This window comes from Solanum verrucosum, unplaced genomic scaffold (assembly GCF_900185275.1).
Source record: "Solanum verrucosum unplaced genomic scaffold, falcon-dt-bn FXZP01001304.1, whole genome shotgun sequence".
Classification (NCBI taxonomy): Eukaryota; Viridiplantae; Streptophyta; class Magnoliopsida; order Solanales; family Solanaceae; genus Solanum; species Solanum verrucosum.
Genome location: NW_026019519.1, coordinates 220205 through 245968, shown reverse-complemented (window position 1 = coordinate 245968; position 25764 = coordinate 220205). Strand labels below are relative to the sequence as shown.

Here is a 25764-nt window from a genome sequence, read left to right as displayed (position 1 = left end):
AAAATTCCAGCATATCATTAACATGAAGAACATCTGAATTTATACAAGAAAAAGATAAATAGCAGCCACTTACAACGTGCATTGAAATTGAATAAGAAATGTCCCACTAGTCAACCATGAAAGGGCAACTAACTTCAGATATTTAAGAAACTAACTTTGACCAAGTCTTTTGCTAGAAAACAGGAAAGCAGTAAATTGAAATAAGTAAAAAACACTAAAAATAATAAGTGGAAAAAATGCCAATTGTCTAACACTCCTCCTTGGCATTTTTGTGGCAAACACCAATTCTTTGCCTCAGATCTTCAAACCTTTCCTTTGGCAATGACTTAGTGAAAATGTCAGCTAGCTGGTTCTCAGATGAACAATGAACAAGCAACACTTCATTAGATTGTTGGACTTCTCTAATAAAATGAAACTTGATCTTGATATGCTTAGTTCGACCATGAAACACTGGATTTTTTGAGATTGAAACTTGAACTGTTGTCACACATGATCTTGGTAGCTTCTGTTTGTTCATGGCCCAAGTCCTTCAACATCTTCCTTAGCCAGATAGCTTGATTCACAGCAGATGCAGCAACTATGTACTCAGTTCTGCTGTTGATTGAGCTGTAGTTTCTTGTTTCCTAGAGCTCCAACTAAAACAACTTGTCCCCAAACAAAAAAGATATCCAGAGGTGCTTCTGGAATCATCAACTCCGCCACCCCAATCACTATCAGAGTACCCATGTTCATAGTTACTTCGGCAGATGTTGGGAAAAAAGTTCCAAACTTGTTGGTTCCTTTAATATACCTTAACACTCTTTTAGCCGTTGTGAAGTGTGTGTCTCTAGGATGAATGCATGAACCTAGAGAGCAAACTTACAACAAATAGAATGTCAGGTCTGCTTGTGGTTAGATATAGAAGACTGCCAATTAAGCTTCTATACATACTATCATCCACTTTTTCGGAATCCTCATCCTTGCCAAGCTTCACACCAGTAGAGATTGGAGTACTCACAGGTTTGCAGTCTTGCATTTTGAACCTGTTTAGAATATCAAAATGTATTTCTGCTGGCATATGAAAATTCCATCACTGGACTGCAACACTTCCATGCCAAGAAAGTACTTCATGACTCCAAGATCAGTCATTTCAAAGATTTTCTCCATTTCATCCTTGAACCTTTGGATTAGTTCAATTTTGCTTCCTGTCACAAGCATGTCATCCACATAAATTGAGACAATTAAGGACTCACCTGCAGTGACTTTCACATACAGAGTAGCTTCACTTTGACTTCTACTAAAGCCAAGTTGGATGAGATGATTGTCCATCCTCTCATACCATGCCCTTGGGGCTTGTTTTAGGCCATACAAGGCCTTCGTTAAGAGATAAACTTGATCCTCTTTCCAGGAATTGAGAAACCATCAGTTGCTCTACATAGATCTCTTCAGCAAGCAAACCATTCAAAAAAGTCGATTTGACATCAAGCTGATGAATCTGCCAGGAACTATAAGACGCAAATGCAAGAATAAGTTTGATTGTGTCATACCTTACTATTGGAGCAAATATTTCCTGCTAATCAACACCATATTGTTATGCATATCCTTGCCATCAATCTAGCCTTATGTTTGCAAATTGAGCCATCAAGATTGAGTTTTGTCTTGAAAATCCATTTTACACCAATTACTTGTGATTTCTAAGTTGTCAACAAGTTGTCAGGTTTCATTCTTCTCGATCATGTCGAGTTCATCTTGCATATCTCTCCTCCATGCCAAATTACACCGGTGATAGACATCTTTTAAAGTTCGAGTTCCCCTCAATGGTACATCATCCACTAGTTCATCTTTTGGAAGTTGAGGCTGCTCTTTTTGAAAATAAATCAGAATAAGAGGTCTTCTAATTTTTCCAATCCCAACCAGCTGCTCATTAAACTTCATTTCTCAGCTGAGAATTAACTTTTCTATTTTCAAACAGAAAATCCTTTATCCTTTGGATGAACTATTGCCCATAAATAAGCCCTTATGGGTCTTGTTGTCTAACTTATTCCTCTTTGTTTCTAAAACTCGATAATAACATATACACCCAAAGATTCTAAGATGGTGTATTGATTGTTTGTTCCCACACCAAGCTTCATATAGATTTATGTCCTGCAAGGCCTTAGTAGGCAATCAGTTCATCAAATATATGGAGGTATTGGCTGCCTCCACCTAAAACTGATTTAGGATCTTTTCTTTCGAGCAAAAGACACCAGACCATCTCCATTACTGTCGTGTTCATCCTTTCAGACATACCATTTTGTTGTGGAGTGCATCGTAATGTCAATTGGCGTTCAATACTTGTGCATGGTAAGAGGATAGTTGAGTAATTATCTCAAACCAGAGAAGGAGTAATGTTTTCATACATTGAGTAAAGGGAAATATTATTGGGAGTAGTATTGACCACCGATATGAGGAAGAGTTTAGACAACTCACAGCCTCCATAAACCATGTCTTGCCAACATGGGTATATGATCATACTTTTTAGATGAATCTTTAGCCCCTTCGAGCATTGCTTAGTGGATCCACTTAGTTGAGGTTTTTTATATCCCGGAATGATATAGGACAGTTCTGGCGGCATGGACATGACGGTGTATCATCATTTAGCTCATAGTGATGGTTGTCTGTTAGAGAATCTTCCAATAGAGTTAAAAGTGTATTTTTTTATTACATCACTTATTATGCTAAAGTTTAGAGAATGAGAAAGTATTTTTTGTAAAGTTTTAATGATTTCACTTCCTTATTTCTTTAGATTCATCTGAGTATATATCTACATCTATTGCAACCCTGTCTTTCAGTTGTTTGCTATTTAGCTTACATGCTCGTACATTCAATGTACTCATGTCATTCGACCTACATCTTTTATGATGCAGATATAGGTGTTCAGGATCATCAACATGTGTTTCGTTGAGATCACTTAGCGCTTCAAACAACTTTGGTGAGCCTCTTTGCTTTCCGGAGGATTTCACAATTTAATTTCATGTTGTTGTTGAGTTTGTTGTGGGTTTTGCCCTGACTTATATCCTAGTATTAGAGGCTTCATATATAGTTAGAATTGATGAGTCTCTCAGTATTTCCCTTGTTTGAGACGTTTTGAGATTGTTGCAAATTATTATTGTTGTTGCACTTAAGTATTTTCAGACTGTTGAGTTAAGCATTTACTTTGAGTTTGAATTTCTAAATTCTATTTTTAAAGCTTCTTTATTCTTGAGTAAGTCTTCCAGTATATAGTCAGCTAGGTCAAGGGTTCGCTTGGGGATCAAAAATGATTCTCGAGTGCCGGCCACGTTCACTACAACAAATATGATATATAGCTACGAAACTATTAGCTACGACATGAAATTCGTCACCAATGGTTTACCTTTTGTGACAAAATTATATTTCGTATTTAAATACATGAAGCACATACTTTTAAGGACGAAACATAAAATTTCGTAGCAAAGTTTTGTCCACTAAAATTTCCCACCAAAAAATAAGTTGCGCGCCATTTATTGAGTACTATTGATGAATTTAAAGTTCTCGGTGACACATTATTTTGTCACTAACTATGTACCCATTCTATGAAGAATCCTATTTGTCCTAAATTAATTAAATTTTGGACACGAAATTTTTTTGTCACAAAAAGTATGTTGATACAATAGTGACAAATCAGAATTTGTGGTTAATCATTGTGTAATTTAGCAACAAAATTTCAAAATTTAATTGTGACCTTAGTTTTTGTCACTAATAGTTCAAGCAATTAGTGACGATTATATAATTTGTCTCTATTTAACCTATAATTAATCACAATAAAATTTTGTCACAAAAAAAATGATTAAATGTCTATGACTTAAATTTTTTAGTTAATTAATAAAATGATTGGATACAAAAAAAATTGTGATTATAAATTAAAATATCATGAATAATAGACACATTTTATTCAAATATAGTAAAAATCAAATTTTTGTCCGTCCATAAACATTAACCATACACACAATTTTTAGTGAAAATCTGAAGTTATATTCTAGACAAGCGTCATACCAATATTATGTAATTAAAAAAATATATTTTAACACCAAAAAAAGTTAGAAGCAAAGTTCCAAAATCATCAAAAGCCTCGATAAGTTTGCAAAATATTTTATCACTAATCATGATCAAAAGCCTCGATAAGTTTGCAAAATTTTTAACTAGATATAGAGAGTGTAACACTAATAAATATTACTCTATTAATTTCAATTATGGTGGTAGCAAATAGAATTAAAAGACCTCATCAAATTTTGATATGATTTTTAAATATTTTAAAATGTTATTACTGTAATTTATAGTAATTTTAACGTAATTTTTAAATAATATGTTACTCACTTTGTCCTAATTTACGTGGCACATGAGAAACTTTGAGAGCAACCATATTTTAATATGATTTTAAAATATTTTAAGTTGTTAATTATTGTGATTTATAATGTTTTTAAGTAATGTAATTTTTAAATAAATGTGTTACACTCTGTGTCACAATTTATGTTGCACATGAGAAATTTTGAGAATTAACAAAATTATAATATGTTTTTTTAAAAAAGAAAAGAAAGTAATATATATATATATATATATATATATATATATATATATATATAAGTTGTTAATTATTGTAATTTATATTAAATCTTAACCTAATATTCAAATAATATATTTATCCCTTCTGTATTTCGAGAGTTGATCTAAATTTTGATCTGTTTTTTTAATATTTTATTTTTTTAATTATTATAATTTATAGTATTATTTTTTTAGTAATTTATAACTATAAAACATACTAAAAAGGGAAATAAGACAAATATATTTAAACATATAAATTATTGAATATAAATAGAGGAGAAGGGTAGTAATTTATAAATGCATAACATACTAAAAAGGGGCATAAGACAAATAAATTAAAATGTAGAAATAGTTAAATATAAATAGAGGAAAGGGCAAATTGATCAATTGACTGACTGACCCTAAGCTCTTCTATTCGCTTATATATTATATATTTTATCATACACACGACTGATAAAAATATGAGATTAACTTCTCTTCACTGACAGTGGACAAGAAAATTCCCTCGTCAATTCATTTTTAGAAATACTTATATCTCTTAATTTAATTATTGTATTTTAACATTTAAAGATTAATGATTTTTCAGCTTCTCCTTTTTTTAAACACGTTTTACATATCTAATATTTAATTTTATTGAAAAGGCGTCCAAAATTTATGATATTATTGACTTTGAGTAATATTTAAATAAATTGGAATACATATGATGATATATGGATCAAAGTTTGTTTTCAATTAATTTTTGTATTGTTGATTGAATGAACTAAGAAGAGAAAACACAGTCTGAAACAATGGAAACACCTATTCAAAAAAATTAATGTTGCGAAGAAGACTTAATAGGTTGTGAATAATTTTTTATGAGATTAATTAGTCTAGAATTTTAAAAGACAAAAAAAGATATTGTCTCCAACTCTTCAATGGTGTTGATGGAGAACGAGGTGAAAATATCGAGGACAAGAAATAGGTGAAAGAATCCTTCTTATTTTGGGCAACCAAATGAGAATTCTAAGCAAACTCTTATAATTAATTTAGAGTCCAAGTTACAATATAATACTCTTTTTGTTATTTTTATTTAAATATTAATAATATGTGAATATATTAAGAGGAATAAGTATTTCTAAAAATGAATTGATGGTGTAATTTTCTTGTCCACTGTCAATTGAGAAAAGTTATTCTCTAAAGATATTTGACAAAAATGCTTACTTAAATTCATTTAAATAGTTATAGCTAATAATAGTCACGTTTCTATATCTCTCATCTCTCTTGCCACTCTACTATCTCACCCAACTCCCTCCCATCTCGTTCGTCATTCTCCTATCACGCTCACCTTCCTCTCATTTCGGTCGTCCAGATACATATGAATCACATTAGTATCTATTGTGTGTCTAGTGTGATTCACATGGGATTATAGACAAATGTCATTTGCCACTCTCCTATCTCGATTGTGAATCTGGTATCTCAATTATATGTGAATCAAACGAGATACATGTATATAATTTGTATCTAGTGTGATTCACATGTATCAAGAATACATAAGCGAATCTCGCTTGCCTCTATCCCTATTTCAGTGTATATGGTAGCAAAAAATATGTATTTAGGTGTATTCGACTTGAAATTTGGTATGCAATTATGCAATTATGTAGTTTTTTCTTTTAAAAGTTCAAATTACTTATCCAAATAATTTTTCAATTTCAAATCACCAGACCTTCGCAACAATTTGTGTGTGTGTGTCGTGGGTTAAAATTTAATTATTTTTTAGGGAGGCAGAACAAACCCAACTTATTTTGCTTGCTTAAGTTTGAGCGGGGTTATTGACCCGCTCATATGTATTAACTCAATCCATTAAATATTGAATTGATATATAGCCCAAATTATTTAATGACGAATCTTGTCAAAATAATTTTAAATAAATACTGTTTTATTATTTGATATATTATATATAGCTATAATAATATTTTTTTTATTAAATACTAAAAATTATAAAAGAGCAAGTAAAACAATTAAGACTTAGTAAAATTGAATTATAACCCACGTTTTAACTTAAATAACTTGTGAATGAGTCAATAAATCACTCATTTATTAACTCAATTTATTTTAACTCACTTAAATTCAACCAACACACTCATTTAACCCCTCTAATTTTTTCAATTTTGCGCCAAAACAAACGCGGAAACAAAATTTCCATTTAATTATTTTCCCCAAATGCACAGCACCGCTAATTTAGTTCCCACTACAATTAGGTTTTACTTTTTTCTTTTGATTTGATGCCTCTTCTATGTTTTACCCAAAATCTAGTGAGTTCTTGCTTCCAATTTTTACTTCTACAAATGTCTAGTACTTCACACTTCCAATTAAGTTAAATTATGTTTTTCCTAATTTGCAGCTTTTTCACCGATTCTTTTTTTGTTTCTTTTCTTCTTTTGATACAAGATCCAAAGCTTTTGGACTAGAAAATGGTATGATTTTGTTTGGGGATGCTATGGTTATTTCGAGAAGCACAAAGCTAAAGTAGATATATTCTTTGATATGCAGTCTTAATTGAGAGTAACGACGAAGATGTAATCAAACGGAGACCCGCACAACAGAAAGAAGGAGGTGAATATAAATCATAGATACACTAAATTCTCTGTGTTTATAGATTTCTTGTGTTCTTCTGTTTCCTCTGCTACATTCTCTTCAAATTGGTCAAAAATTGATTTTGACTTTGTTTCATTTGTTATGCTTTTTGTTCTTCTCTGTTCTTTCAGCTACATTTGAGCTTGAAAATACGAGGCTTATATTTCCATAGAGTTCAACGTAAATTGAGCTTTAAATAAGCCTCAGTTTGTGTGTGTGAGGGTGGCGGGTTGGTGGTAATGACTGTTGGTATCCGAAATTACGGGAGGCTGATGATGCCTGAAGCTTTTGATTAGATAAAAGGCTCAATCTTATTTGTTCGTAAGTTTATTTTTAATTTTTAATGGATTTCTTGCTAAAATTTACTTGAGAAACCTAGGATATGGTACGGCATATTGTGGATCCTTTCAAAAGAAATCATAAACCATATGACGAATGGAGTTTATGTTGATGTTTTATCGTCTATCTCCAACAACAACATACCTAGTGTAGTTTCATAACTGGTATTTGGGCAGAGTAGGATGTATGTAGACCTTATTCTTACCGGGGCTAAAGTGATTGTTTTCGATAGACTCTCAACTCAAAAGTGAACTTTTTGAAGTAATCTCAAAGAGTAACGCCATGAGCAATGTGCTGTCAAAAAAAAGAAATTAATTTGAAAACAAAGAATCTATCAACTGCACAAATATAGATGGCCTCACTCGCTAGGGCTGTATCAACTACATGATTTCATCTTTAACTTCAGATATTGATCCCTGTTTAAGAAAAAACTTACATGTTTAAGGCTTTAAAGTTCTTTGCTATTCCAAGATACTATTTAAAATTATATATTTCTTGCAGCCATTTAATGGTTGAGAGAATCCTAATGTGAGATGATGATACTTGAAAAACAAGGAAATTAAGTTAATGAATAGTTAGTACATTACTATTAAGTATTACGAACAACTTAACATATAGGAAAAATGCTAAATGAGGAGTTCCTTTAGTTTTCGATCAAATAATTTTAGTTTTCAAAGTAAAATAGTAAATATTTTTAATATGCATGTGTAATAATAGCCTATCATATTGACAATTGACCAATGTGTGTGGTACTAATAGTGCTAGACATGCTGATCGTTTTTCCTCTTTTGCTTTCATTCAATATCTCGTTTCAACTTTCACTTAAAGTAATGTTAAGAGCGTCGATATTTTGTATATTGCATTTTATAACCCTAACTACAAAATGTAATAATTTCCTTTAGGTACATTCTTATAATCATACAGTCAGTGGATCATATCCTTTGTTTGGGTTTTTCACGTTCACTACGTGGTGGCACCTTCAAGGTCATTTATCTCTATGTATCTCTTTCTCTTTTACTCAAGTAAGTCATCTTATTCAATGATGGTTTGGTCTATTTTTTCTTTAATTCTGGATAGGAAATTTTTTTAGTATTAGGGAAGTCTAGTAGCTCATAGAACTATCATTTTCTTTTAAATTAAGAGACTCTTTTTGGGACAAACAGAAAAGGAAAGTAAGACGTGTAAATTGTAACCAATGAAAGTACCATTCTGATGAGGAAAATACTGGAAAGTTCAAAGTGCTCAAAAGTTCAATCAACTTTCCAGTTTTTATTTTTTCTTCTCTTTTATATTTCTATTTACTCCTTAATTTGATTATGATTTTCATACTTGGTAGGCGAAGGTTTCATGTGTATTTTCTACTTGTTTAGTAAAAGGTAATACTCCTATACAACAACTCTTATGCTTGCTTTAGCTGATATGATATATAATATTAGGATCATAGTTTAGTGAATCATAAGTCTAGATATGATTGAGATTAATTAATATATTGTTGATTTTTTTTCGCATGCCAACCATGTGTATATGCTTGGGAATCTAAGACTTGGATATGCAAGAAAATGTTACTGTTAGAGTTCTTAGTGATAAAATATCACATGTTTAGACTTGGTTGTTGCTTTAATTTGAGATATCTTTTTATCCATGATAATATTCAATACTCTCTTTATCATATTCTTTTGGGTTCATTCATTAGACAATTGTTATTGTTGAAGTTGATATTACTCCATAGAGTTGTCTTGGAGAGTGTTACTTTGCGAAGGTAAATCCAATTAGTACATTACCAGATGATGTGGTTTAGTCAGCATCTTAAGGACAATAACAGATCAAATTGAATGTCTATCTTTTTTTTTTGGTTAAAATGGTTTGGCTCAAGGCCAATTTATTCAAAACAAATTATATACAAGCTATAGCTAAAAGCCCGGCCAAGAACAGGTCAGGACTATCTAAACAGGAAATAAGCAAAAGGAAACAAAAGATAAAAGACAACAAATGAAAAAACTAAAGAAGTAACTAAAAGGAAAGTGAAAAGCCCATGGATGAACTCTCTGTAACATCGACCCAGAGATTCGCCCCTAAACTTGGACCTTGAGCTCATCTAAATTGTTGCTGCTCTGTTGGAAATCAACCAGATTGACCTCTGAAGGTACGAGCTGAGGGAGGTAAGTAGCATTCTTGGAGCCTAATCAATTTCTTACGGGATAAAATCAGTTTTTCTTCAGCTCCTAGCTTATTGATGACATTTCTATCTCAAGTTTTGGGTGATGCCACTGTGAGACACCTACAAGATCTCACCAGAGAAGTGACATCTTACCCAAAAGAATCCTTTCTCAAACTTGAGAGAAGTGATTTAAGATGAACTGAAGTTTAAGAGACCGATAGTCCTTAACTATTGACGTAGGCTGTATTAGGAGTGCCTCATTTGTGATTTTCATTGTTTTTCTTCTAGCAGAATGAACCTCCAAGGAGATTGATACCACATACTAGACAATCACAATAGAAGCCGCAAACAACTCTCCAAATGGAATTACGGTAATCATATATTTGTACTTCTTGCTGTGTTTTTGGAAATGCTTTACTGTTTGGACCTGTGGCTTACTGAATTATTGTTAATCAGTCCTAGACCTTGTGTTGGAAATAGCCATTTAATTTGGTTCCCTTTCTCTTATCGCCTTGAATCGTATACTTGGATTTTGTTGTTTATGTGTTAATTATCTTTTTAGCTTCTAATGGGAGTTCCTGAAAATTATTGTATTGAATAGTACAATAAAACACCCTCACCCCCTCTCCTCCCTTTGTCCCTACATTTTATTTCACTTCTCATTTGTGTTCCAATTTTGTAAGATCTACCCATTTTCTCTTCATTTGTGGCATATTTCTCCGGATCTCAGTTCCAAAATGCGTGAAATCCTTCATATTTAAGGTGGACAATGGTGTAACCAAATTGGTGTCAAGTTTGGGAAGTTTTTTGTGCCAAACACGGCATTGATTCTACCGATCATTATAGTGGTGATTCTGATCTCCACTTGAGAGAATTAATGTATATTACAATGAGGTTACCAGTGGAAGATTTGTTCCTAGGGATGTTCTTATGGATTTGGAGCCTCGCACCATGGACAATATTAGATCTGGTCCTTATGGACAGATCTTCCATCCTGATAACTTTGTTTATGGAAACTCTGGTGCTGGTAACAATTGGGCTAAGGTAAGTTACCCGAAGGTGCTGAATTGATTGATGTCGTTCTCGATCTTGTTCGTAAGGAAGCCTAAAACTCTGACTGCCTTCAAGGTTTGTGTTTCTACCCGCATTTTCTTAAACATTTTGTTTTCATTTGGTGTTGTTGTAGATCTGTGCATTTTGAGGATTTATTTGTGTTCTATGTGTTTGATTTTCAGGATTTCAATTGTGCCATTCATTGGGTGGAGGAACAGGTTCTTGTATGGGAACACTTTTGATCTTAAAGATCAGAGAAGAATACCAGGGACAGAATGATGCTTACCTTCTCCGTTTTTCCTTTACCTAAGGTTTCTGACATTGTTGTTGAGCCTTATAATTCTTACCTTGTCCTTGCATCAACTGGTTGAAAATGCCGATGAGTACATTGTTCTTGGTAATGAGGTTCTATATTACATCTTCTTCAGAACCCTAAAGCTCATCACCCCAAGTTGTAAGTCAATTCAGCATCTCGATTGCGCTTTTCTTTGCGTCATCTGTTTGATTGTTGTTAGTTGAGCATGCTTGATATTTCTTCTTAGTTTTTTATTTAGCACTTTGAAGTTATGAATCATCTGATATATTTCTTGTATAAAAGCTTTGTTAGTTAAAGAATCGGCTAACTGGTTCCCTTCTCTTAGAACACGTGACACTTGGAAATCCCCCTTCTCTTCCACTCTTAGATCTTCTGAACCTCCATACTAATAGCCCATGGACTGTCCCAATCTTCATCAATCACCTTCTTGATGATTAGGGAGCTAGTCTCCATAATAAGAGGCATTAGTTGTTCTCTTATACAATAAGCCACTACTTCATGAATTGTCAACGCTTCAACACCTAAACTAGTATAGTATTGGCAATGACCCCTACTATTTCTGATGCAGAATGCCAGAGAGCAAGGATCATGATTCTCTCTAGACGAGCCATCAGTATTGAACTTAATTTTCCTTGGGGAGGAAGATGTCACTAGACTAATGTGCACCTCGTTGGTTTGTAGATTTCCAATATCATAAGTGGCCAAATGTTAGAGATCTTTGTTATCCATGGGAACCTCGCTCTAGCCAAGAGACAGAGGTTCTGATTTATGTCATTAATAACTCTGCTTCTTGTTATTGAACCTTCTTGGAAAATGATATTTCTTTTCTTCCATAGATGCCATATAATGATGGCTGGGGCAGCCAGATATAGTGGCTTCAGTTAATTAGGAGAATAGTCAGCTTTCCACCATTGTGTTGCAACTTGTTTAACTAAATAAATGAGCCCTTAAGCTGCCTGCAGCAAAGTGTGTTCAGATGCTCTTAGCATAATCTCTTGTTAAGAACAAATGTAGCATAGTTTCCTGTTGATAGATCTCACAACACCTGCACCATTCTTATTTAACACATCGCCCAAGGAAAAAGACCTTGTGAGACCACTGATAAAATCCATCACACACCAAAAGTCCAAACTAGTGTGAGAGTTGACAGTACTGATCAACAAGAATTATACAATGCAAGACCATGATCTACTAGCAAGTTTGCTTTGAAGAACTCAAATAAGAGACTTATTATACTGCATATAGAATCAGAGGTGATAGAGTTATTGAATATGAATTACCGGTGAAAGGTTAAGAAATGGAGGATAGTTTAACATTTTCATGAACTATATATGCAGCTTAGTCAATATTACATGAACCAGTGATGAAAGTAGAAGGAATGAACCTCTATTGTGTGTAAGTTTGAAAACAGAACCCTCCTAACTAGTAGCCTCAAAACCACCAAAGCTTTTATCATCCAACTAAAGATATCGAATCACCTGAAGTCAAACTCTGTTGCAACAAGTCCAAAAAGACACGAGTTATACATAATTTAAGGATTATATGCACAGATGTTATCAAACCCCATATACTGCCCTTCCTTGATCTTTCTAATCGTGCCATATAAAGACCAAAATAGCTATACCATTCTTGCATAACACATCGCCCACTGATAATTTTCTCTTTCATACCATCCACAAATAGAAAGATAATTTATAAGATAAACTAGTAACACACATTTTACTAAAAACCCATTGTTGCTTCTCTTTCTTGTTGAAGGATTAAGAATGATATTTTTTATTTGTTGAATTATGAGTAATTATAAGTAGATTTATTTAGTGAATTAATTATGATCAATTGAGTCCTAGTCTTGAACTACATTAAGTAGTTTTATTGCCAGCAAATGCTTGGTAGGCTTCTAGATTTTTTTACTTGTCTGGTAGCATATAGAATTAAGGCTTTGAAAGCTGATATTTATTTGAATTCTTTAGTTGAATACTTCTGAACTAGTAGTTGTTATTGGGGCTGACAAAAGATCTACAATAAATAAATGGACGAAATAGTGTTAATGTAGTAGGTGAGATTTTGTTAATACGAACTCCAACATGATGCATGACTCTTTATAAATCTCGGCAATGCATGCAACATTGTCTGTAATCATTTTATTTTGTCCAATTATCGGGGATTAGTTAATTTGTATATTAAATGGTCATATGTTCTAATACTTCACATGTTAGATGACATGTTAGATGTTGAGTTAATACAGTTCTCAAGTATTAGCATTTTGATAATTCATGTGTAGTAGGTTATGCGAGGATAATGATGTGTCCATTGCTCTCCAGAATTTTAAAAAAGTTCTTGTCAGGTACATAGTCTTGCTCACCCAAGATGACCTTCATACTAGTATTCTTGCATTTTTATTTAGTGCTTATAAAACTGACCATTACAACATATTGAATACATAGATTGAACATAAATTGAACACATTTAGTGATAATATATTTGTTCTAGTACCCTCCTTATCGAATATGAATTAATTTTATATTTTATGACAATTGTAATTATTACTAATAATATGACGATTTATAGTGACAATTTTATGTTAATAAAAATCATACTTTTAGTGACAAGATGATATATTTAACTACAAAATTGTTAATCTTCATTAGAGTGATAAATTTGTCACTAATTTATACATTTAAGGACGAAATACTTTTTTGTATATAAAAGGTAGTCATTAGTGACAAAATTTCTTTTGTTCTACTACGAGATATATAGAACTTAAGAGACAATTGGTATCGTCACTAATTGAACTAAATAATTAGTGACCAAATAATTTTATCGGTGTTAATAACGTTTTTAGTGACAAAATTATACTATCAACTACAAAAAAATACACTTTTTATGACAATCAAATTCATCACAAATGCTATGCATTTTGTGACGAATTTTTTGTTTTGTAGTTAATGGAACTTCTTTAGAGACGAAGCCCTAAATCATCTTTATATACATTTAGTGACACACCTTTAATGACGACTGACTGACATGGGACAAATTTTATTCATTTTAGTGACAAAAATTACTTTTCGTGCTTAAATATATGAGACACATACTTTTAGTGACGAAACATAAAAATTTCGTAGTAAAGCTTTGTCAACTAAAGTTTCCCACCAAAAAATGCATTGGCGCCATTTATTGAGTAGGGTTAGTCACGAATTTAATGTTATTCGTGACACATTATTTCATCACTAATGATGTATCTAATTCGTGACAAACTATTTTTTGTCTTAATTACATTAGCTTTTGGACACAAAAAAATTTCGTCTCAAAAAATATGTTGTGACATTATCGACAAATTAGAGTTCGTAGTTAAATATTATAAGTTTTAGCTATAAAATTTAGATTTAATTGTGACATTTATTTTCATCACTAATAATATAAACAATTGGTGGCAATCACTTTATTGTCTCTAATCAACATATAATTTAGTGACAATAAAAAATTGTCACAAAATATTTTAGGTGTTAATAGCGACGACTTAAAATTTATATTGAATAAGTCAATTATTTTCTACGAAAAAAATTCATAGCTAAATATAGTTTGTTTTTTTTTTGCTACAATTGTTCATAATTACAAGTGACAACTGACAAAAAGAATAATACAAATGCTTCATAAGAAATAGATAAAGTCCATTCGTTCATTGGCGAGGAAAAAAATTAAAACCAACGAAGTGTGTGTGTGCGCGCGTGTGAGTGTGTGTGGGTGGGTGCGCACGCACGTGTGTGAAATAATTAAAATGCATTATTTCTACTAAATGCAATAATTCAAATAATGAAAATGAATGTTATTATATTGATACAATGATTGAATTCAATATATTTTGAACGCGTATGAATTAGCTATATAATTTGTAATTATAGATATTTATTATATTAAGAAATAAATATGTTAGGTTGAATACATTAACAATTTCTTAAATTTGTTAATTAATTTCAGTTAGATACTCGAACTACGACATATTCCAATTAAACATGTGAACACGTGATAAAATATTTTTATTAAATACTTTTGATTTTGACTTCTTTTTTTTTTTTGCATATTCTAAAGTGTCTATTCCACATTTAATTCAATGTAATGAATGTGTCAAAAACAACTCCAACAATTCAATTTACATTGAAATGAAGAAACTTAAAAATATAAAATTAAAATTCTAACATTGAAATCGAAAGTTAAAGTACATGAAAACACAATACTCAATACTCTTTTCTAAACGTCAAACGTTCTTCTTTTATTATTTATATATATGGTATATCACATAATTCAATGGGGTAATGGTCTGAAAAATACCCCAACTTTGGTCGGATTTGCTGTTGCAATACTAAACTTTCATAAGGACCTATTACCTCCCTAGATTATTTAATACTGTATTTTTTACCCCCTGAACTATTTAATAGTGTATTTTAAAGGTATATATGTGCCCACGTGGACACATTACTATTTATAATTTTGCATTATTTTTTATGTCCACGTGGGCAAATATATATGTTTAAAATACGGTATTAAATAGTCTAGGGAGGTAATAGGTCCTCATAAAAGTTTAGTATCGCAACAGCAAACCCTAATTCAATTAAGTTAATAGTAAAATAATAGTTATGAGGAAATAATATTACATCTTACAAATATGTAAAGATTAAATAGTTATAACTTTAATTAATTTCAAAATTCTAGATATTAGGATAAATTAACAGTTATTTGACAAAAATAGTAACAATTTTTAAAAATATTTTTAGGGTTATAAAACTTTTCATTTTATGTAGTCACGTTTAAAACTTGTCACTTTGGATTCCTTTTAGATTTAGGAGTTTTTATGTTATTTTGTTGATTTTAAATATTAGAAAAATAGTAAATGACATTTTTTTCTATTAAAGAGTCTTTTAATGAAGAGCAAAAAGTGAAATCATAGATTAAAATAAGGGTAAACTACATAATCCCACTAGTTTATGTCCTAATTACTACGATTTTCGATAGTTTCAAATATTACTTCCTCTACCATATTAGGAAAACTTACATAAATATGCTATATTAATAAAATATTTACCATTTATAGCAATAACATTTTTTCACTTATCACTTTGAATACATTTATAATACAGTTTTAATACATATTACAAATAACAATTTACAAAACACATATAATATAAGTTTTATTGATGGATAATAGATTTATCACAATTTTATTACACTTGTAATACAATGTGTCAATCTCTTACCAAACTAGCATAATATATTTTAACATAGCTATAATAAACATATATTGTATACATAATTCACTTTTAATACATATTGCAGATTTATCTAATATTGATATGTATTGCTATAAATGATAATAAATAAAAAGTATCGCTAAAATCAATAATTATTTATTAAAAGATACTCATTCAACTAATTTTTCCACCATATTTCGTGCTTAGGATACATGAGTCTGAATCTGCGAGATGCATGTATCTGCCGAATTATAAAATCGGTATACATATTTTATTTATTTAAATTAATTGGTTGTAACGAATTTTCATAATTAGAGTAGTAATTGAGGATTTTAAAAATACATGGACAATTAATTCTGAAAATTTAAATTCATTAAATCCCTTAATATAAGGCGGATATCAAGGAGTGTATCTATGTCAAACACTTAGATACATGAGTATTATACAAATACCTTCATATCTATTTATATGATATAATATTAATTTCATGTATATATTTATATGATCTAATATTATTTCATGTATCTTTTATATGTATAATTTGACGTTTCAAGTATCAATTTCATATGTTATATCCAAAAACATGTATCTCAGATAAATATGAAAATGGTTAGATACATTGTAATAACATAAAAAATATATTTTATAATATTAAGATACATGATAGAAGATCATATACATTTGACAAGACTAGGATACATGATAGAATAAATTGTGTCAAATACATGCGTAAATTTCCAATAATACATAAATATCCAATACAATCATTAGATACATACACACTTAATAAGATACACTGATTAAAATTAGATACATATAATCGTATCTCAATAATGTATCAGATATATCAATAATGTATCAAATAAATGCGTAAATCTCCGCTTATTGAAACTTTTCGATTACGTTTGTGGTTGGTCAGAGCATCTAACCACGGTTGTGTTTGCTTCACCTTTTGATTCATCGGTGTTGCTCACTGCGCCTAGATCCGACGGGAGAAGTGACATGAACTTTATTGGTTGATCCATAGTATACAAGGTATGAAACCAGTACCATCATCAATGTCGAATTTGATAAATCGATTGGGCTTGAAATCTCTGTTACAACGATTCCGATTGTCTCTGCGTGTGAAAGGTGTCTCCTCTTGAGAGAAAAAATGGTGGATTCATGTGAGGTTTTTTTTTAGAGTGAGAAAATCAAAAGCTAAGAATTTGATATGTGCTGACAAGCCGTAGAACATCTATTTTAATGGGGTATTTCTTCTCAGTAAATTTCGAGTGATTAAGGGAAGAGGAAGAGTTAGAGTTTGATAAATGTAACGATAATATCAATCCTAGTTTTAAGGGATATGAATATTCATTGTATCTTCAATAATATATGGTATAAAATATTAAAAGTAATAATATATGTAATTGTTTGAAAGTAGATGTAAAATTAGTATGTATGCTAGTGATGTATGTCTAATAAAGTAGTTTATCCTTAAAATTATTCTATTATTATTATATCAATTTTAATAAATATTTATTTGAATTCAAAGTAGGATTTGTGTTGGACTCTATAACCAAAATAAAAGTCTTATGGAGTTGAAGTTTTGTTTTGCCCAAAAGTAACGATAATTATAACCAAAAAAGCTAGGATAACATTATAAGGCAGTAATTTTTTTTAATCTTTTTTTTTAGTTTGGGACTTTATGACCGTGTTTAATTTGACAAAAATAACACCAATTTTTATTTTCTAAAAACAATACTATTAATTTTTTGTTTTTCAAAAATAAGGCTGCCTTTTGATTTAGCCCCCCAAAAAAAGATATGAAACCCTTTGCACACCATTTACTATAATCTTTTTAAATACGTAATTTTTTACCAAACATAAGGTTTTACACCATTTTTTATTCCTTAAATATTTATTATAAGTATAAATTAAAAATTTTGATTTTATCTTATTTTAGTAAGTTTATTTTAATATATTTGAAAACTATAAAAATAAAGTCATGTTTTAGGTGAAGTTTTATTTTTAATCAAAAGAATTTTTTTTTACAAAAATATATGTTTTCTTTTAAATAAATAAGTTAATGTTTCTTCATTATATTTTCGATTAACTATTTAATATTTCTTATATTTTTTATTAGTCCAAAATAGTTAGCTAATATTTTTATTATATATATTTATTATGTCAAAAATAATAATAAAAATAAAAAATCTTAAACTACCCATTATCCTCCCCACTACACCTACACTACCCCCACTTTCTCACACCACTACTCACCTCATCTTAGATCCTATATCTACCCCACACCACTGCAAAACTAAAAAAAAAAATGGAAAAGAAAAACACACACACACACGTAGAAGAACGAAAAAATAACAACATATGTATACTACCCATTCCTACAACTACATATGTATACTACCCATTCCTACAACTAATACTCACAATCAACAATACTCCCTCATACCAACAACAATACACAATCAGAAAACACATCCCACACAAACTACACCCACTACGGGCAACACACGCCAACACAAGAAAACACAAAAATAAATTACAATACCAATACAATATTACTATAGTTATATGTAGTTTCTCGTTTATTTCACATCATGTTTGATTCTAATGTGAGAATTTCTGCATAAGGTACATTATATTTCAATAGTTAGTAGTTTTCATGAATATATTGATGGAGTTTATGTTTTTATGTAGAGTAGTTTGTGATGATATACTCCACAAACAATCTATCCAATAAGCCTTATGAAACTGGTCATTACAACATATGAAAGACAAATTGTGTAACAAATTTTATTTTTTACCCTAGTATGAACACTTCTTTTTTTTTTCTCTTTTTTCACATGTATAAACGGTGAGAATTGAATCAAGATTGATTGCAAGCTATGTGTCATCATATTATTGGACTTTGGAAGGAACTTTTACTTATATTTCTTAGTTTAGGAGTAATATTTAGCATATTTCAGTTAGATTTTTTTTGTTATTGGACAATTTTACTTTTATTTAAGGAGTTTGTAACGAGATATTATGTTAGTATAATTTTAATTGTTTTTAGTTACATGATCATGGGTGAATTCTATTAATATCTAGCATGTTTTTATTATTTAATTTTTAATTTATGCAACACTAATTTAATAAATAATATCTATATAAAATAATTAAATGTCATCAATTGATAGTGATTAGTGACAAAATATTTTATCATCAAAAGTAAGTTTTAGCAATGACCAAATTAAACTTTTTAAGACAAATATTTTTGTCACAAAATAAATTAGTTCATTAGAAGTTAACTACATTCAATGACAAAAAATGCATTGTCCTAGTAACCCTTTTTATTGAATACAAATTAATTTTTTATTTTGTGACAACTATAATTGTCACTAATCATGATAATTTAAAGTGACAATATATGTTGTCGGTAAAAGCAACACTTTTAGTGACAAAATGAAAAATTTAACAATGAAATTATTAACCTTTTTTATAATAATAAATTTGTCACTAATTTATACATTTAAGGACATAATAATTTTTTTGTATATAAAAAGTAGTCATTAGTGACGAAATTACATTTGTTGAACTACGAAATACATATAACATTAGAGACAATTGATGTCGTCACTAATTCAAGTAAAATAATTAGCGACGATATAATTTTGTCGGTAGTAATAACCTTTTTAGTGACAAAACATACTATTAACTACAAAAGAGTTACACTTTTTATGACAAATAAATTCGTTATAAATGTTAATGCATTTACGGACAATTTTTCTTTTTGTAGTTAATATAATGCTTTTACCGACGAAGCACTAAATCGTCTTTGTATACTTTTAGCGACACACATTTAGTGACGATTGGTTGACGAAATCTTTTTCGTCACACAAAATTTTTAATGAAAAAATATGAATTATTAATGACGAAGTTGTAACATCTGACAATTTGAAATAACTATGACGAGGCTTAGAATTGGAAATTTTCATTTTTGAAAAGAATTCAAAAATCTGGAAAATTTGGCTAAGTATGGAAAATAATGAATTTTTGGCCAACTTTGAACAGTTATAACTCCTATCTCAGGATGATCTAGGTGTGGTTCCAGTTATGGTTGCAAATTTCGTGGATTGGTCTTTCCAACGCTATTGAGTTTGCTCGTTTCTGAGTTCGTATGAGCGAGTTATGCCCTTTGAAAGTTGGGCAGTTGGCAGGGAATCCGTCCGGAAATTTGTAAGGGCATTTTCGTCTTCTCCCTAGCCTTTTCTTTTGGATATATATGAGTGTGTTGGACTGATTTTGATCAGTTTTTCTCATTTTTAAAGAGTGAAAGTAAGGGTTTAAGAGTGAAGAGGAGAAGAAGAGGAAAAAGAGAAGATCAAGCTAGGTTTCGTTAAAGATCGTCGTATTTTTCTTCGGGGGTGATCCCTATTAAGGTATGTGAGTTCATAGTGTTGGGTTGGTTCTTCCCCCCACACGCCAAGCTCGTTTAATTTCGAGAAAAGATTGATTATGTTTGATTGAAGTTATTGGTTGGAATTGTTGAAGTTGTAGTTGTGTTGTGTTGTAGTTCTTATTGGTTTGGTGTATGTTTCCGGTGGTGTTTTTGAGTTGAACCTAGTGTATGTTAAGGGCTTTGATGATCCTAAGTGTTTGGGGATAAAGCTTTGAAGTTTAGAAGGTTTAGAGTTGGAGAAAAGGAGGAGAAAAGTCAAATTTTCGGGGAACAGGGCTGGGGCGTCGCGCCAGCCAGCGCCCCCCAAGAGGGACTCTGAGGTCCAGACCTTGGGGAGCCTCCCCTACCAGAGCCCCAACCAGACTTCTCTGAAGTTTGAGGTCTGGCGCTCCGCGCCTCTCAGAGCGCCAAGTCTTCCCATTCTTTTCACACTTTCTCATACATGTTCCTAGGTATTGTACCAATGTTCCCTAGTTGTTTCCAACACCCCAAGGTACGTTTAAACGTCAAGAACTCATCCATAACACGTGATCAAACACCTTGAATCCATGGTTCCAATTCAAGGAGAGTAAGTTTCCAAGTAAAGGGAAGTTAAGAGTTGAGTCTAGAAATTCAAGAAGAGAGTCAAAACCAGTCTTTAAAGCTTTCCAAGAGTCTTTGTTGAATGTTTTAACTTCATTTTAAGGCTCAAGAGTTTCAAGTTAAGTCAAGAGTTTAACGTTGAGTTCATTCTCAAAAGTTATTAGGGAACTATGTATTCCCAACGAAGTTTCTAAATGTTTTTACATTTGAGTAAGAAAGGAACTATGATTCCAAAAGAACCTTTGAGCTAGTTTTCAAGAAAAAGGAACATCTATTCCAAGTGAGCCTTCGGGCAAAGTTTTGAGTAATTATCTCAAATAAGGAAAGATGTGTTTAAAACACTTATGAGCTAAGTATTTTTGGGAGTAGTCTTGAGCACCGAATTGGGGACACGAGTTCATATAAACTCAACTCTCCATAAGAACCATGCGCCAACATGGGAGTTAACGGGTCATACTTTTTAGATGAATCCGTAAAGTTAAGCTAGTGGATCCACTTAGTAAAGTTAGCTTCCTATATCACGGCAAGGTATATGATGGTCCTTGGGCAACGTGAGGTAAAACGTTGTATCACCACTAGGGCTCATAGTGGTGATTGTCGGTTGAAAGAGTCTCCCACTAAAGTTATATTACTTTTATATAAGTAAAATTGAGTTGTTATTGTTTTATCTTTAACAAGCTAAGTTGGTTACACTATTTTTGCAAGCTTTATATATTGCATGTGTCGTATTGCTTTATATATTGAGTTCAGTTATTCATGAGTTGAACAGAGCCAAGGTAAGAGTTCCTTTGTACTCTTTTCAAACTTAAGTTGTGGTTTAGCTTTCCAGCTCGCATACTCGTACATTCAATGTACTGATGCCAATTGGCCTGCATCTTATTATGATGCAGACACAGGTACCCAGGGCCAGCAACCAGTTAGCCGTTGATCCAGTTGAGTACGTCCGAGTCAGTGGTGAGCCTCTTTGTGTTCCGGAGGACTCGATTATGTTGTTCTTTTAGTTTTGTTTTATTAGGATGTTGTGGGGTCTGTCCCAACATCCATCTCAGTATTATAGAGGCTTCATATACAGTCAGTTAGTTAGTTTGGAGTCTCTCATCTATGTATATATGTAAATATTCTATTTTGAGACTTGTGTTGCCTTTTTGGCCAGATTTTATTTCAGTCAGGTTGGTTTAAAACCTTGCATTGCATTGAGTTTTCCGCTGAGTTAAGAAAGCCAGGCCAAGGGTTCGCTTGGGGGCCAGCAATGGTCTTCGAGTGCCAGCCACGTCCAGGGTGTAGGCTCGGGGCGTGACAAACTTGGTATCAAATCAAGTTCAAGAGTCCTAGGGAGTCTATGAAGCCGTGTTTGTAGAGTCCTAGTTATTGGTGTGAAGCGCGCCACATCTATAATTGGGAGGCTTCAGCATTTAGGAAGATTTCTCACTTCTTTCACACTCATCTCGTGCGTTAGAGTTGATCTCTAAAAAGTTTCTGTCTAATCCGTGCTTATGCATGTTTCAGATAGTCATGCCTCCACAAAGAGTTGGCAGAGGGCGTCTTCCTAGACGTTATGTTGATGAGCAAGAGTTACCATATGCCCTGGGAGTGCAATCACAAGGGAAAGTTTCTAATGCCGAGTTCAGAGAGGCAATTAGAATTCTGAGTAAAGCAGTAACTACTCAGATTTGTCAGCAAAGGGGAGTTCGACAGGAAGGAGCTGACACTTCTATGATTCGTGAGTTCTTGGGGATGAATCGTCCGAGTTTCATGGGTTAAAGCACTACTGAGGATCCAGAGAACTTCATTGAGAAGTTGAAAAAGATTTTTGATGCGATGCATGTGGCAGATACTGAGCGGGTTGAACTAGCTTGAACTAGCTGCCTATCAATTGAAAGATGTTGCTAGAACTTGGTTCGACCAGTAGAAATGAGGCAGAGTTGAGAATGCACCACCTGCGAGTTGGGCCTGTTTTAAGGAAGCTTTCTTGGGGCGTTTCTTTCCTCAAGAATTGAAAGAGGCCAAGGTACGTGAGTTCCTCACACTTAAGCAGGAGTCTTTGAGTGTTAATGAGTACATTCTGAGGTTCACACAACTCTCTCGTTATGCTTCGGAGATGGTTGCGGACATGAGGAGTAGAATGAGTTTGTTTGTTGCTGGATTGTCTCGATTGTCGAGTAAAGAAGGTAGGGTTGCAATGCTTATCGGGGACATGGACATATCAAGGTTAATGGTCTATGTGCAGTAAGTTGAGGAAGAAAAGCTGAGGGACAGAGAAGAGTTCAGAAATAAGAGAGCTAAGACCGGTAATGAGTCCGGGCAGCAGAAAGGTAATGCGAACCGTCCGTCCTTTTAACAAAGGCAAAGGGGACCTGTTCCATCATCTGCTACTGCACCTGTACCCAGAAATAAAAGTGAGTACACTGGACAGAGTTCACAAAATTTCAGAGCTGGACCTGCACAGTCTCAGAACAGTGTAGCACAAGGAAGTAACCAGGTTCTTGCATGTGTTAGGTGTGGTAGAGTCCATCCAGGGAAGTGTCGTCAAGGCCAGACGGGTTGCTTTAAGTGGGGACAAAAGGGTCACTTCATGAAGGAGTGCCCAAAGAACAAGCAAGTTAGTAGAAATCTGGGCAGTAGGGCCCAATCCTCTTCAGTTGTCCCACCAGATAGGACGACACCTAGAGGAGCTACTTCTAGTACCGGTGGAGGAGCAAATTGCCTCTATGCAATCACTAGTCACCACGAGCAAGAGAACTCTCTGAATGTTGTCAATGGTATGATCAAAGTCTTTGCTTTTGATGTATATGCTTTGCTAGAACCAGGAGCAAGTTATCTTTTGTAACTCCTTATGTTGCAAATAAGTTTGATGTTCTTCCTGAAAGACTTTGTGAACCCTTTTGTGTTTCTACACCTGTTGGGGAGTCTATTCTAGCAGAAAGAGTTTATTGTGATTGTCCTGTTTCCATCAATCACAAGAGCACCATGGATGGTTTGGTTAAGTTAGACATGGTAGATTTCGATGTCATTCTAGGTATGGATTGGCTTCATGCTTGTTATGCATCGATAGATTGTAGAACTCGAGCAGTTAAGTTTCAGTTTCCGAATGAGCCAGTCATAGCAGTTTAACAGTGCCTAAGGGTCATTTTATTTCGTACCTTAAGGAGAGAAAGTTAGTCTCAAAGGGTTGTATCTATCACTTAGTCCGAGTTATTGACTCTAGTGTTGAGATACTTCATTTGCAGTCAGTTCCTATAGTATGAGAGTTTCCAGAAGTGTTTCCTGATGATCTACCCGGAATTCCTCCTGAGAGAGAGATAAAGTTCGGCATAGATCTCATTCCAGATACTCGTCATATCTCTATTCCGCCATATAGAATGGCACCAACAGAGTTAAAAGAGTTGAAAGAGCAGTTGAAAGATCTCCTAGAAAAGGGTTTCATTCGACCGAGTGTCTCACCTTGGGGTGCTCCAGTCTTGTTTGTGAGAAAGAAAGATGGTTCCCTTAGGATGTGTATAGATTACCGCCAGTTGAATAGGGTTACCATCTAGAATAAGTACCCTCTTCCGAGGATTGATAATCTTTTCGATCAGCTACAGGGTGCCACTTATTTTTTGAAGATTGACCTCAGGTCAGGCTATCACCAGTTAAGAGTAAGGGAATGTGATATTCCAAAGACAGCATTCAGAACCAAATATGGTCATTTTGAGTTTTTGGTCATGTCCTTTGGTTTGACCAATGCACCGGCAGCTTTCATGGACCTTATGAATAGAGTCTTCAAACCTTATTTAGATGTGTTTGTTATCGTTTTCATTGATGACCTACTAATCTATTCAAGGAATGAAAAAGATCATGCTAGTCATCTCAGACTAGTCCTTCAGACTTTGAAAGATAAGGAGTTGTATGCTAAGTTCTCTAAATGTGAGTTTTGGCTTAAGTCTGTGGCGTTCCTAGGCCACATTGTGTCCGGTGAAGGAACTAAAGTTGATACTCGAAAAATTGAAGCAGTGCAGAATTGGCCTAGACCCATATCTCCTATAGAAATTAGGAGTTTCTTGGGATTAGCTGGCTATTATAGGAGATTTGTTGAAGGGTTCTCGTCTATTGCATCTCCTTTGACAAAGTTGACTCAGAAGACAGTGAAGTTTCAATGGTCTGAAGCTTGTGAGAAAAGCTTTCAGGAATTGAAAAAGAGGTTGATTAGAACTCCAGTTTAGACGTTACCAGAAGGTACTCAAGGTTTTGTGGTGTATTGTGATGCATCCAGAGTTGGTCTGGGTTGTGTCTTAATGCAAAATGGCAAGGTTATAGCTTATGCCTCCAGACAGTTGAAGGTTCATGAGAAGAACTACCCAACCCATGACTTAAAGTTGGTTGTTGTAGTGTTCGCTTTGAAGATATGGCATCATTACTTGTATGGTGTGCATGTTGACATATTCACTGATCATAAGAGCCT

The 25764-nt window shown here is 32.7% G+C and overlaps 1 pseudogene; it reads left to right on the top strand.

The window, feature by feature from the left end:
- The first annotated feature begins 10425 nt into the window (after positions 1-10425).
- Positions 10426-24153, top strand: LOC125813831 (tubulin beta-2 chain-like; annotated as a pseudogene).
- Positions 24154-25764: the final 1611 nt, after the last annotated feature.